Raw genomic sequence first — 15,974 nt, forward strand, 5'->3', positions numbered from 1 at the left:
ACCAGCTCCCTCCTCCATCTGAATGTTTCAGAATCAGTCTCCTCAGAATGAGTCTCTCCAATCTGAGTGTCAGAATGACTTCCCAGCTCTTCCCTGAGCTCTTATTTTTAAGGGCAAAATCTTCTCTGTCACCTCCCCTAAGTCCTTACATCTACCAATCACTGTAGATGTTTCTAAAGGACCACCCATTTTGAATTCACAGCTGAGTAGTTTTAATCTCTTTAGTAAGTCAGGAAAAAAATGCTGCTGTGTCAACAAATTTCATTAGAAAAAATCTCTGAATAAGTTATCACCCTTTTAGGTTTAAGTAGTTTACAAGTTGCCCCACCTTTATAGGTACTTAGTATCCCATTGTATCAATTCTAAAACAGTCATGACTCAAAGAACTTCCTGTTCCTTCCATAAGCATGGATCAAAATACTTCCATTGTTCTCAAGGAGCTCTCTGTCCTAATGCAGTCCTAAGTAGGGTGGAGTAGGGATATTCCCAAGGCAAGGAGCCCTCACATTCAAGTAGAATTCTCACTATCTGCTGGGAATTTTTTTTTAAGTAGAAGATTCCCCAATGGGGGAAACCCCTAACATTCATAAGTCTGAGAAATTTTGAGGTTTACAATCCCCCCCCCTGATGATCATGGGAGACTAGTCTCCCCAATGATCAATTAACATAATCAATTTTGTAATTCAAAATTCACTTCTAACTATAGATATACACGATATTCAATTTTCTAAGAGAAATTAGAATAGTGAGAGAGGAAATAGAAAAGAAAAGAAAGGAAACCAATGTTTTGCTAGGCGCATTGACAGAAAGCCCAATTAGGGGCAGTCCCTTTAGGCATAAATGTGTACATTTACAATAAATGTTCAATCAAAGTTCAGTTCAATGAATCATATACAAAGTTCATTCTTGATCATCTTGATGAAGTGTAAGTTTTCCAGCATCTTTCCGCAACAGTTCATTCTCTGGATATAAAAGTTTCAAGCTTCTTTCTTGAAGATCTTTTCTCGAACAAAATCAAAATCTTGAATTTTTATAAAAGTACAATCTTAAACAAAAAATCAAAATTCTTGGATTTTTATAAAAATACAATCTCAAACAAAAAATTCAAAATTCAAAAATTCTTAGATTTTAAATTAAAATACAATCCCCCCTGGAGTAAGTATTAAAAAACATTCAGTTCAAATCAGAATGCAATGTTGAGTTATGGGGGTATATGAGTCAATTATCAAACGAAGAGAAAAATTATCAAAAACATAAGGAAAAATTCAAAATAGGCCCTTGTATAGGTCCAATATAAAGTAATTTCTATCCCACAAGTCTGTAGGACAGAATGCAGTAATATGTCATTTAGCCATTTGCAGCCAAGACTACAGGAAGTTGCCATAATATAAGAAGAAAAGAATTAGAATTCTATTTTGATGGGGAAGCATCATTCCCTCGTCTGATTTTTTTTGTCATTCTCAGGGATATAGGTAGCCACCATGATAGTCAAACTTTGTACTTGTATGAGTACTTCGTAAAGAGTGTAGATCCAAGGAAGTCCTACGACTTAACATATGTCAAGCATTGCAACCTCGAGTCTCACATTAGTATTTCATGTGTGCCCTTTTTGGCACTATTTGGGTTAAGTCTGTGCTCCTTATTTTCATCCCAATTTCTGGAATCAGATTCAAACATTAATCACAGTCCTATAATATTTTATCAATAAATGGCAGGTTCCCATAGTTTAAAGCTTTTAGGTATATATTGATAGTATAGCAAGAATATATATTAACTTCTATTACTGCAGGAAAAAAATATTAATATTAATTATGTGTACCTTCAGTACAAAAATGAGAAAAAATCAAATATTCTAATCAAAATAAAGAAAAGAAATAATAAAAATAAGGAAAAATCAGTAATTCAATGTGTTCTCGAAAAAACAGCATCCATTTCTGTATGGATTATTATCTTCAATTCATATGATAGGTTTTAGTCAATCAGTCTCAGCAGAAGATGCTTTCTTCACATGTGAGCAATGAATCCAAGAGTCCTTTTCTCCAATCTTTATGGATGTTGGAGTAGTTAACAATATTTGGAATGGTCCTTCCCATGAAGGCTGAGTTGCTCCAGTACACTTGAAATTCTTAATATAAACTTTATCTCTTGGAAGTAGAATATTTGGGATTCATCCTCTCTGCGGGTGCTCGTTATATTTCTCAAAAACGAATTGAGAATATTCAAAATTTAAGCGCTCCTACTACTAAGAAACAGTTGAGAGCAATTTTAGGAGCAACAGGGTTTTGCAGACAATGGATTCCTTGCTATGGGGAAATTACTAAACCCCTTATAGCATTAACAAAGGATTTGGTTCCTGAACCCCTCAAATTAGAGCCTGAACACTTGTCAGCTCTATCAGATCTAAAAAAGGCTATCATGTCTGTGCCTGCTCTAGGCATCCCAGATTACAACAAGCCATTTACTTTGTATGTGCATGATCGAAGAAGAGTAGCCTCTGGTGTGTTAACTCAGACTTTGGGACCTTCTCAGCGCCCAATTGCTTATTATTCTGCTAAACTAGACCCAGTAGCAGCAGGAGTACCACCATGTCTTAGAGGAGTAGCTGCTACAGCTTTACTAGTAACAAAAACTGTTGATTTAGTATTGGGATGTCTATTAACAATAATGTGCCCACATGAGGTAGAAGCATTATTGATAAAACATAGAACACAGGCATTCTCAGATCAGAGAATTATAAGATATGAAATAACTCTTCTCAGTAGTGTCATAAGATAATGGCACAAAATCTCATCTCTCTTTTACACACAGGTATGATTCAGAGAGATTGGGAGATGTCCAAGACCATGTAGTTAAATGGAGTTAAGGAGTTCCACTCGAACTATTGACCCTCTCCTCCTCCCTAAAAGTCAAGTATGTTATAGTAGGGGTTCCTTTTGTGGGAAGATTCCTCTAGCTGGCTTCTGGGGTTCATTCTAACTACCCAATGTGGAGATTTTGTGAAGTCCAGTGCCTTTTCTGCTCTAACAAGCAGTCTTCTTTGGACTAGAGTTTTGTAGGTGCCTGAAACCAATCTCCTGTTGTGTCTCCAATATATTTTTTCATTTATTTATTGCCATTTATTTTGATCTATCCATCCATCCATCCATCCATCTATCTATCTATCTATCTATCTATCTATCTATCTATCTATCTATCTATCTATATCTATCCATCTGCCTTTCTATCTATTCATCCATCCATTCTTCTATCTCTCCATTCATCAATCCATCCATCCGTCCGTCCGTCCATCCATCCGTCCATCCAACTGTCTCTCTCCATCAATCCATGTCTGTCTGTCTGTCTGTCTCTCTATCTGTATCTATCTATCTATGCCTGTATCTGTCTGTCTGTCTATCTGTCTATCTATCTATCTATCTATCTATCTATCTATCTATCTATCTATATCTATCTGTCTGTCTTTCTGTCTGTGTCTGTCTATCCATCCATCTATCTATCCATTCATCCATCCATCTATCCATCTATCTATCTATCTATCTATCTATCTATCTATCTATCTATCTATCTGTCTCTAGCTGTCTGTCTGTCTATCTATCTATGCCTGTGTCTGTCTGTCTATCTATCTATCTATCTATCTATCTATCTATCTATCTATCTATCTATTTCTGTATCTCTCTCTCTCTCTATCTGTCTGTCTTTCTGTCTGTGTCTGTCTATCCATCCATCTATCTATCATCTATATCTATCTATATGTCTGTCTGTCTGTCTTTCTCTGTCTGTATTTATCTATCTCTCTGTGCCTGTCTATATATCTCTCTGTGTCTGTCTGTCTATAATAATAATAATAATAATTTACAAGAATGTTTCTCTCAATAGAATGTAAGCTCCTGGAGGCCAGGCAGGGACTGTTTTGTTTTTGTCCTCATCTTTTGAACACCTTCCATTGTGCCTGGCACACAGGAAATCCTTGGTGCTTGTGTGACTGATTCCAGGAGACTACATTGTCATTGCTTCCTTATACCTCTCATATTGCTTCTGATGCCCTGGGGAAATAAGCCCCTGTGAAATAATACAGGACATTGCTAGGCGTGATTCGTTGTGCTCTCCTCAGGACAGTAAAGCATCTACACTCTTTTGATCTTGAATTAAAAGCCACAATGGAACTCAATGTGAAATGGTTGGGTGGTAAAGAGACTGGAGAATATTAGATAACTTATTAACTATGTGACCTTTGACACAGAGCCTCTTTGTGCCTCAGGTTCTTTTTCTCTAAAATAAAGGTGTTGGACTAATTGGTCCCTAAGGTCCTTTCCAGTACTAAATCTATGGTTCAATGTCTTGGTCAAAAAAATTTTAACAGGGGTATCACAGGCTGGTTATTGAGACTGTAGGGGAGCTTTGTGGACTCCCCTTCTTTCTGATAGAGTTACTAATGTCACCTTAAAATACAACAAAACAATGGCATGTTTAGTTAGAGATGGAAGTCCCCAATAGTCACATCTACTGATGATTTTTATTATTTGTCTACAATGTGATGTGTATAAAATGAGTCTTCAAGGAGAAGACTACTTGTCAAGGAAGTCATAAAGGGATTTCATATTCAGATGTATAGATTGGATTTGGTGGCCATTGAAGTTCCTTTTAAAACTTACCTTCTGAGATTATTACTATCAACATTAATTAGTTTTTCCAAATTCCTTTTTACAGGATGCTGATCAAACCCACAAAAGGGCAATATCACTCACTTCTCATTTCATGACCAGCCTCCAGGATCTGCAGACTACAGACAAGGAGTAAGTTCAGAGCTTGTATTACTTCTTTGTTGACCCCAAAGCCATGTTGAGTGATTTTACTTTGAATTCTTTTCACCCATCTTACTCCTACCTCCCAATTTGTCAATCTGCTTATTGTATAGAAGGGGTTGAGGAAACAAATCTAGGGCTGTTGTCCTGAAGTCTTTCTTGGAATAAGATGAATGTGTAGGTCTGGGAGGTAGGAGGTTGTATGATTTTTGAGATAGGAGGAAGCTGGCAAGAGCAATAGGGAATGGATGTAGGGCATAAGGCCATGTTGACAAACCTATGGCACACATGCCATAAGGGGCTGCTTCCTTTCCCCTTTCCACACACACCCAAGGACAATTCTCAAATGACCTGCTTGTCTGCCCTGTAGCCCAGTGGGAACGCTTCTTCCCTCTCCTGTCTGGGATAAGGTGTGGGAAGAGGGGGATGGCTCACATATGCCATGAGCGGTTGTAGTTTGGGCACTTGTTTTCTCAAAGGCTCACCATCACTGGTGTAAGGGAAGATGTTTCTGAATCTCCCTATGGGAAAAAGACTTATCTATTTGTGATCTTAATGGGTAGAACACTAATTTAAGTGCTTGAATAACTTTATTACTATGCAATTACAAATGTATTGTGACTAAAACATATATTTCTAAACTAGGCACTTATATTTATTTAACATACTTGTGTATGCACAAACTTGTTCATTACACAACACTGCTAGTAATAAGGCAAAGACGCAGGGATAAGCTTGGCATTTTTGTGGAAGAACAAAGATCACAGGATCAGAGCTATACAACTAGAAGGGACCTTAGAGGTTATCTAGGCCAACACATGAATTTTACTGTTGCAAAACCTAAAGATTTGGGAGTTAAATGAGTAATGATGATGATAGCACTTCTGTAGAGCTTTAAGGTTTGCAAAATGTTTTTTATTAGTTATCTCATTTGATTTTTACATAAACCTATGACATAAATGCCTTTAACATCACCATCTCACAGATGAGGAAACTGAGGCTAAAGAAGATTGTCAGTTTCCCAAACTCATACAGCTCTTTTGTGTTCAAGGCAGGATTTGAATTCAATTCTTTCTGACTCCAGGGCCTGTGATTCATATCCTATGTTATCCAATGTCATTAGCTACCTCCAAGAGACTTGCACAAGGCAATCTAGGTCCCAAGTTGTGGAAATGGGATCTGGCAAAAGATCCTCCTAAGTTTCATGCTCTTACCTCTCTACCATGTGAACTCTGTCTAAGTCCAAGAGGGTTAAGGAACAGAGGGGAATAAATCAGGAGAGATTCTAGGGGACCTTGAAAAGCAGTCACTCAGCTGTGCACATCTGTGGGACAGCTGGCTGACTTGGGACAGGGCTGAGGAGGGGGAATAGAGCCTCTGGTTCTGCCAGAAAGCAGTGCTCACAGCCCCTTGCATGGACTGAACCTGTGACCAGAGCCTCATTAGCATCAGGGACTACCCAGCTGTGCTAATCAGCCACAGATGTTGTTTCCTAACTGGAAGCATCGTGGACTCGGTCATGACTTTCCCTGCCTGTAAAATGCTGATGTTAGACAATGGCAGGTGCCTGGAGTTTCTGCCTTGAGGGGCACTTCTTTGGGTGCGCGGTGTCTAGGTCACACAGCATGTCCTGCTCTCAGACTACAGGGTCATCTGACTTCCATTGAATATGAGCACTTGTCCGAGGGGTTCTAGAGATCCTGAGAGCAAGTCCCTGTTTAGCACAGGCGTCCCCTAAGGCTATTTTGGATTCCTCCATCTTGTCTTCTCTTTTCCACTCCCTTGCTCCCTGGGCTTCTCATTCCTCCTTCTCAATCCACATCGCCTCTTCTAGTGACCTCCTGAGTATTTTATATCTGCTTATATAGGAACACAATATCTTCCTGGATAGACTATAAACTCCTTAAGGGCAGCGACTATTTCACTTTTAACTCAATATCCTCAGAACCCAGTATGAGGGCTGGTGCGTAATTGATGCCTCCTCCATGTGTGCTCTTGCTTTCAATCCTCCCTGCCCTTCCTCTTTCTTTCCTTTCTGATGTCTCTCTATACCAAGAGTTGGTACCTTTGGGCCCCTTTGGCAGTTTGACAAGGCTCAGGATCCCTTCTCAGAATGATGTTTTCAAGTGCACAAAATAAAATACTCAGACCCCAAAGGAAGTGATTATTGACATTGGATTACCAAATATTTTTCAGTTCACAGACTCCAGCATTGTAACTCTTTCCATCTCATCATCTGCCCTGGGTTCAAGTATCATCCCTAAATGGATGATTGACATGAATAATCTAGCCCTAATATTTCTTCCAGCTGCAATTGCTTGATGGATGAATTGTCCTAGATGTCCTAGGGGAATCTCAAGATCAACATGCTGGAAACAAAACTCATTATATTCCCCCATAAACTCATAATTTCCCCAAACTATCCTTTTTCTGTTAAAATCATCACCACCAGGGGCAGCTGGGTAGCTCAGTGGATTGAGAGCCAGGCCTAGAGATGGGAGGCCCTAGGTTCAAATCTGGTCTCAGACACTTCCCAGCTGTGTGACCCTGGGCAAGTCACTTGACCCCCATTGCCTAGCCCTTACCACTCTTCTGCCTTGGAGCCAATACACAGTATTGACTCCAAGACGGAAGGTAAGGGTTTTAAGAAAAAATCATCACCATCCTTCTAATCTCCAAGGCTTGCAGCCTTCATCTGCCCTTGACTATTAGCTGCCCTTTAGCCTCTATTTAATATACGTTGTTTGACCTATCTTGTACCTTTTAACTCCACAACATTTCACATCTGTCTACTCTCTCCATTAATTTGGTTACCACTAGATTTTCGTCCATCTTCACTCCTTGACCGGGCTATTATAATAATATCCTAATTGGTATTCTTGATTCCTATCTCTCTCCCCTCCAATCCATCTTCCAGATAACCACCAAAATAATCTCCCTCAGATACAAATTTGATTATTTCCCTGCTCCAGAATCTTCAGTAGCTCCCTACTATAAGGTACTCCCAAGATTAACATTGAAAGCCCTTTTCATTCTAAATCCAGCCTCCCCCTTCCAGATTTATCTTATATTTCACTCTTTTTCATACCCTCTCCAGTTCTCTAAACTACCCAATTCATTGTTCCCTGAACTCAACATTCCATTTTCTACCTTGATGTTTTTGTGTTAACTTTCCCATGTCCCTATAATAAATTCCTTATATCTATTCCTTAGGATCTTTGCCCTCCTTAGTGTCTCAGTTAAGGAGCCTCCTCCATGATGACTTCCTTGATGGCCTTAACTGTTAAGAGTCATCTCTTTCCTCAGCTTTCCTTGTATTACTCCTATGAACATGTCCCAGCAGAAGATAACAACTTGAGGGCAAGTTGTTAAGTGTCTTAAAAAAATTTTTTTAATACTTTTTATCATTATTATTTTCTATTTGACAAACAAGTCCAAGATGTTGGCCATATTGGCCAATGTCTACCTCATTTGGGATTTAGTCGCCATCATCTCTCTGTTGGGTGGTAAGCAACTTGCTTTATCGTCATTCCTCTGGAGTCATGTTTGGCCACTGAATCAGGGCTTTAGACCTTTCAGAATTGTCCTTCACAGTTTTGTAGCCTTTACCTAAATTCTCTCCTGATTCTGCCCAACCTGGGTGAGGTCCTCTGATTCCTGAGCATCTCACTGATTCTCTGAGTCTGTCCCTTTTGTCATTGCTTATGGTGCAGTCTGCCTCCACAGAATGCCCAGCACCTAGCGCCATGTCTTGATAAATTCTGGCTGACTTGAATGAGAAAATCATAAAAAAGTAAATAGGTTAAATGAGAGAAGTATAGTGTGTTAACACCCCTGAAGAGGGGATTTCTCTTCTGTTGTGGCCTTGACCAGTTGGCTGTTGAGGCTCTTTCCAACTCTGAGATTCAGCCTTATGTTATCCTTCAAGTACCTTCCAGTTCTGTTGCCTACATTGCTTATAAAGCTAATAGAAAACTGGGGCAGCAAGGTGGTATAGTGGGTAGAGTGCTGGCCTTGGAGTCAGGAGGACCTAAGTTCAAATCCAGATTCAGACACTAGCTAGGTCACCCTGAGCAAGTCACTGAACCATGTTTACCTCAGTTTTCTCATCTGTAAAGTAAGTTGGAGAAGGAAATGGCAAACCACTCCACTATCTTTGCCAAGAAAACTCCAAATGAGGTCAGAAAAAGTCAGATTTGACTGAAATGACTGAAGAAGACGATAATGTTTTATCATTACGCAGTAAAACCTCATTCAAACTAACCAATTGAGAATAAGACTAGCCAGAACTTATTCCCTTGAGTTGTCTCTTAAAAAAATAGAGTAAATGGCACATTGAACTTGGAGGCAGAAAGCTCTGAGTTCAAATATAGTTTTAGACCCTTCTTAGCTGCTTGACTCTGGGTGAGTCACTGCATTTCTGCCTGTCTCAGTTATCTCAACTGTGAAATTGAGGTATAATAGCATCTACTTCCCAGGGCTGTTGGGAGGATGAAGTGAAATAATATTTGTGAAGGGCTTATTATCACTTAAAGCACATGGTAAATGCCATATAAACATTCATTATCACCGTCAATATGATTATAAAGAATGGATGTAGGCAGGGGGAATGAATATTGGCTGCTGTTGAACTGAAGTTGACCATTAGATGGCTTCCAGTAGCTTTGATTTTTGAAAAAATCCAGATAAAGTTAGCTCAGATCAATCCCCAGAGAGGCTGAATGGGGCTCATAAAGGCATGTGAAGCGTAGAGTATCCATTGAAGTGAATAGAATAGGAGAGAGCTTCTCCTCACTGAAGAGAGTGCCATTCAATGGCTATTGGATCCCCCACTGGAATGAATGGAACTGACCATGTACTGCATCAATATCAACTTCTTGGAGGCTAGGAGGAGGGCTGTCAAATCAGAATCATTTCAGTGGGGGACTTGTGCTCACAGTCCTTTCAGGAAATGTTGGCACAACCCTACATCAGAAGAATGTCTGGTCTGTGAAGAGGAGCCTTTTAGAAAATGAGCTTCAGGGCAGCAAGATGGCTCAGTGGATAGAGAGCCAAGACTGGAGATGGGAAGTACTAGGTTCAAATCTGACCTCAGACACTGCCTGGATAGGAAAGTTACTTAACCCCCATTACCTAGCATTTATGGCTCTTCTGCCTTAAAACCAGTATGTAGTCTTGATTCTAAGAAGGGAGATAAGGGGTTAAAAATATATAAACTCTTCTGCTCCTGATGGTATGGCTTTTGACTAGGGCCCATCAGAGGATCTTGGTTTAGAGGTCAATGAAATACTAACCACCTCTTCTTACATCTGAGGAAACTGAGGGTCAAGGATCTTCAATAATGTAAAAGTTAAAATTAAATCTCAATAATAAAAACATTATATTTTAAGGGATTTATTAATGATCATTAGAAATCAAGGAATAAAGAAGACACAAAATAAAAACCACATGCCCATGGCTGATCAGCCAATTCAAACACCCACCTTACCTCCACCAAGCTCAGGACAGAAAGTAAAGAGCTGGGACCTTCCATGTCTCCACCTAATATTCCCTATCTACAGGAAGTACATAATGACAGGAAGTCAGTGGGCTCCTGGGAAATGTAGTTCTTTTTTTTTAGGGTAGTAACGGATTTTCAATTATACAAAAACCAAGGTGGTAGGATTTATACCTTGGTCTTCTGACCCCAAATCTAAGCCCCTTTCCACTCTTTTCAGCAGAAAAATTAAAGATATGTGGCATTCTTACTGTACCCAATTATTTCTTTTCAAAATTGTATTTGAAAATCAAAAGGCACATTTATTTAAAAACTCTTACCTTCAGGGGTAGCTAGGTACCTCGGTAGCTCAGTGGATTGAGAGTCAGGCCTAGAGATGGGAGGTCCTAGGTTTAAATCTGGCCTCAGACACTTCCCAGCTGTTTGACCCTGAGTAAGTCACTTGACCCCCATGGCCTGGCCCTTACCACTCTTTTGCCTTGGAGCCAATACACAGTATTTACTCCAAGACAGAAGATAAGGGTTTAAAAAGAAATAAAAAAAATAAAAACTTACCTTCCATCTTTGATTTGATACTGTGTATTGGTTCCAAGACAGAGGAATGGCAATGTTGGTTAAGTGACTTGACCAGGGTCACCCAGCTAGAGAGTGTCTCAGGCCAGATTTGAACCCAGCACCTCCAATTTCTCTGCCTGGCTCTCAATCCACTGAGCCACATATATTTATTTTAGTAGCTAGGTGGTTCAGTGGATGGGATGCTAGACCTGGAGTCAGGAATCAGGAGTTCAAATCCCACTTCGAACTCTTCCTTCTTAATTATGTGAATCTGGGCAAGTGACTTAAACACTTTCAGTCCCTGTAAATTGGGAAAAATAATCGTTCCAACCTCCCACGGTTCTTGTAAGGATCCAATGAGATAATGCTTGTAAAGCGCTTTGCCTTAAAGTTCTATATAAACGTTAGCCATTATGATGATCATTTCCATTATCTTTTATTATCACTATAACATTAGCTTAACTGGAGTACAGGAATCACAGGATCAGAGCTTTATGACTATAAGGGACCTTGGAGGCCAGTGCTTAGTGACTGGCTTAGTCCAATCCCTTCACAGAGGTATTAAATGTCAGAGCAAGAATTTGAATTTAATTGGTTGTGCCATTCTTTTAGCCCAGTGTGACTGACTCACCCCACACATTGAGTCTGTTTTCCAAGGACTAATATCCCTAATGAGGAAGAGGCACCTAAACCTATCCACCTAATGAGGATTTATTCTTATTTTTTTGGCCATGGTGACTCATGAAACAAAGAAGAATCTAAATGAAAAAATTAACTCTCTGTCGCCTCCAGGATGCCCTTCTCCTTCCATAGTGAGGTGGTATGAAGGGGGGAGAAGGGAGCAAAGAATCATGTGGTTTTTTTTTAGGTCACCATCCAGGTCTATTATTGTGGTTGTTTTAAACCAACTGAGGCAGATCATAAACAGGACGGGCAGCCAGGGATGAGAGCTGTGGTTTTGAAAGGAATTCCTGAACTGATGAGCTCCTGGATGGATCCACTGGAGTGATTGAATGCAGCAGCACATTTTCTGGAGAGAGACTTTTTTTTTTTTAGGTTTTTATTTTTTTTTTAATATATTTTATTTGATCATTTCCAAGCATTATTCGTTAAAGATCATTTTCTTTTCCTCCCCCCCCCACCCCCCATAGCCGACGCGTAAGTCCACTGGGCATTAGATGTTTTCTTGATTTGAACCCATTGCTTTGTTGATAGTATTTGCATTAGAGTGTTCGTTTAGAGTCTATCCTCTGTCATGTCCCCTCAACCTCTGTATTCAGGCAGTTGCTTTTCCTCGGTGTTTCCACTCCCATAGTTTATCCTTTGCTTATGAATGGTGTTTTTTTCTCCTGGATCCCTGCAAGTTGTTCAGGGACATTACACCGCCACTAATGGAGAAGTCCATTACGTTCGATTATACCACAGTGTATTAGTCTCTGTGTACAATGTTCTCCTGGTTCTGCTCCTCTCGCTCTGCATCACTTCCTGGAGGTTGTTCCAGTCTCCATGGAACTTCTCCACTTTATTATTCCTTTTAGCACAATAGTACTCCATCACCAACATATACCACAGTTTGTTCAGCCATTCCCCAATTGATGGGCATCCCCTCGTTTCTGGAGAGAGACTTTAACTGCTTCAGGAATCTGTGAATTCCTCTATTTGAGGAACCTCTTCACTAGTGCAACTATCAGCCCCTCTTCAATCTAGTACCTGATCTTTTGAGAATTATCATAGGAAAAAACCCTTCCCTCTCCAGCCAACCTGGTGATGACATCTCAGCCTTTAGCTAGGTTGGTCCATTGATCAAAGTCATAGCCCATCCTTAGACCTGTGCTTGAACCTCTTCCATGCGATAGGACCTGTTGGAGCTTGTACCTCTCTGGTTCAATCACAGAGAGCCCAGAGCCCTCTCCTCGCCACAATATGGCATCAGATCAATTCAAGGGGAATCCTATTATGCTGTCTATACAATCCTTTCCAATGAAATATGAAGTGAGATGGAGAAATGGTCCAAATGAACTCATTATACTTCATCTATTGTTAAATAAATAGAAATGATTTTCTTATTAGTTCTTGGATATACCAGAGGAAGTTGTGTAATTTATTAAAGATATTTTCCTTTAAATATTTTTGCAAGAACAATATATTTTAAAATACATAAAAATATCCATTATTTTATGGTCATCTTTTAAAACAGAAAACTTAAAGGTAGAAATGTGATCACCAAGTGGCATTTGCTATTAATAGATATATAAGGCTGTGGCAGTGAGGGGCTGAGATATAGAGTGACAGGAAGATCTGAGTTCAAATCTGGCCTCAGACACTGACTAGCTGTGACCCTAGATGAATAACTTAACCGTGTTTGCCTCAATTTCCTCATCTGTAAAATGAGCTGGAGAAGGAAATGGTAAACCACTCCAGTCTCTTTGCCAAGAAAATCCCAAATGGGGTTATGGAGAGTGGGACATGACTGAACAGCAACAATATGATGTTGTGTAATTTGAATCTGCTCCCCAGGATCCCAATTCCCAGCACCCCAATTTCCTTCTCACTTTATGTCCTTACGTTTTGGAGATAAAGTTTGTAACTCCGCCCTTCTCTCTCTTTTCACGTGAACATGGCTGAGAAAACTTCTCTTTACTCAGGCTTTTACTTTTGGTCTTTTATTTCTTCTACTTCAAGTGATTATTAATAAATCTTATGAAATATAATACTTGGAGTTAGTGGATATTAATTTTAATCTTACAATGTTAAGACTGTTTCTGAGAAGTTGCTGCTTATGGAACTTTTGAGGTGAAAGTTACCGTAGAGATCACTGATGGAAGACCCTCTAAAACTAGGGCCTGGGAACTTACATTTTTTTTTCCCATAACTCTTTCAATGTAATTGATTTCCTTGGTAATCCTATGTATTTTACTGTATGCATGTAGAAGTACTATTCTGAGAAAGGGTCCAAAGGGTTCACCAGACTGTCAAGGGGGTCCCTGGAACAGAAAAAGGTAAAGAATCCTTCAAGTTAGGCAAACTTTAATTCTTTTAAGTTGCTTCATGAATGAAATTCATTGTGCTATTTGTACAGTATGATCTGAATTCAAATCCTGCCTTGGGACACTTAATAGCCCTGTAACCCTGGGCAAGTCACTTAATCTCTGTCTACTTCAGTTCCCTCAATGGTCAGTTAATAAGTTTCAGTGATCTATAAACGGCAAACTAAATAATATTTGCAAAATGGCTTGTGAATCTTAAGTCTTCATATAAATGACAATTATTAATATTATTGATTTGACAGATGAGGAAATTGAAGTCATTTAAAGGTAAACAGTTTGTGTAGAGTCATGGCATGAGTTCTCAATGGTTTTGAGACCAATCCTCAGCCAATCCAATGATGTTTTCATCATCTATTGCTGCCTCACTATTGTTTAGAGAGCTGTCAAATCATAAAATCTTAGAATCAGAAGCACCCACAGTGAGATCTAGTCCAATTAGGCATTAATTAGCTACATCCTTTCTATATCATCCTTTTCAGATGGTCTTCCAGCTCCTATTTGAATATATTTGATAATGGGGAAACCACTGCTTTTTATGGGAGCTAATTGAATACAGGGCAATTGTTGGAAAGTTTGGTTCCTTATAGTGAAACCAGATAGAGCCTCCCCAAAACTTCTATCCTATGATCAGAGTTTTGCCCCCTGGAACAGTGGGGAGAAGGTTCATTCCTGCTTCCACATGAAAACAGTTCAAATTTAAAAAAATGTCTTTTATTTCCTCCTGAGTTTTTTCTTGAGGATAAAGATGCCCAATTCTTCCTCATATTGTTATTGCTTAATCATTTCAGTTGTGTCCAACATTTTCATGAGTTTCAGCAGAGACTGAAATAGTTTGCTCTTTCCTTCTTCAGTTCATTTTACAGATGAGGAAACTGAGGTAAAACTGGTTTAAGTGACTTGTCCGGGGCCACAAAGTCAGTCAGGATCTGAGTCCAGATTTGAACTCAGGAAGATGAATTTTCCTGACTTCAGGGCCACCCCTCTATCTACTGTACTACCTAGCTGGTCCCTTCCTCATATTACATGGCTTCTAGATACCTCATTCTCCTCTTCTACCCTCTTCTGGATACACTCAACTTTGTTAGTTGAAGGTACAGACTTTTCAATATGGTTAATGTTGCCATTAATTTAGATAGTAATAATAACACCAACAGCTAGCATTCATATAGTGGTTTAAGGTTGGCTAACCACTTTACAATTATTTAATTAAATAAAAACATGCTTTCAAAGGTCAAAGGTGATCTTGGCATTCATCAAGTGGGACTGAATTCAAGTTAGAAGGAAAGTTTATTTAAGCTAGTTCTGATTGTATGCCTTATGGGCTTTTAATCAATTAACCACATTATCTTTAGCCTGTTGCAGTATTGTGTGTTTGAAGGGTCATGTAATCATTTGTTCCATCCCACAAACCTAGAATATTTAAAGACTATTATGTAGAATTCATCTGATATGTATTATCTTCTATTATTTTAAGCTAGCAACATTCATTCAATCATTTTATCTAGATTCCCAGAAAATGAGGAACTTTCTTGACCAAACTCTTACAGAGTTAACCAAAGATTTAGCTTGGAGAAGGTTTATTTGAACCAGTTGTCTATCTGTTTCCAGTCACTTATCACAAGGTGAATGCCATTCCCCATGGATCTCACACTCCTGGATTGCCTACTCTTGGTGCCTAGTGGGTGCCTCTCCATTGCCATAAGGGGTACAGTCAGTTTTGATTCTTCAGAGATTGGGGGTTTTAAGATTCTCAAACATTCAACAAAAATCAAGAAAACATTGAAAAATTTGAAGAGATGGAGTTTTGCATTGAGAAACACTTTAGGATTATTAATAACAACGTAATTATATTTTCAAAGCCAGGAGAGTCCTATTTCTTCCTTACTCTCCCTTAGGAATAAGGGCAAAGAGGTTAGAGCTGTTATTTCTTCAGTCTAAGGCGTGCCTGCTGAATTATGTTCTCTACCAGTAAAGTCTGGCAATGCAACTGCAACTTACGATCTACGAAAGTTTCCTGGAGCACTGAGGTTAAGTGAGTCATCCATGATCAAACCACCAGTATGTGCCAGAGAAGGA

General features: G+C 39.2%; 1 protein-coding gene across 1 annotated transcript in view; it reads left to right on the forward strand.

Moving 5' to 3' along the window:
- RARB (retinoic acid receptor beta) overlaps positions 1-15,974 on the forward strand; it is an 865,852-nt gene that overhangs the window by 57,476 nt on the left and 792,402 nt on the right. The window contains exon 2 of the mRNA XM_016426470.2: positions 4,705-4,790. The gene's annotated coding sequence lies outside the window, so the exon portion shown is untranslated. The remainder of the gene's footprint in view (positions 1-4,704; positions 4,791-15,974) is intronic.

Source organism: Monodelphis domestica, chromosome 5 (genome assembly GCF_027887165.1).
Source record: "Monodelphis domestica isolate mMonDom1 chromosome 5, mMonDom1.pri, whole genome shotgun sequence".
Lineage (NCBI taxonomy): Eukaryota > Metazoa > Chordata > Mammalia > Didelphimorphia > Didelphidae > Monodelphis > Monodelphis domestica.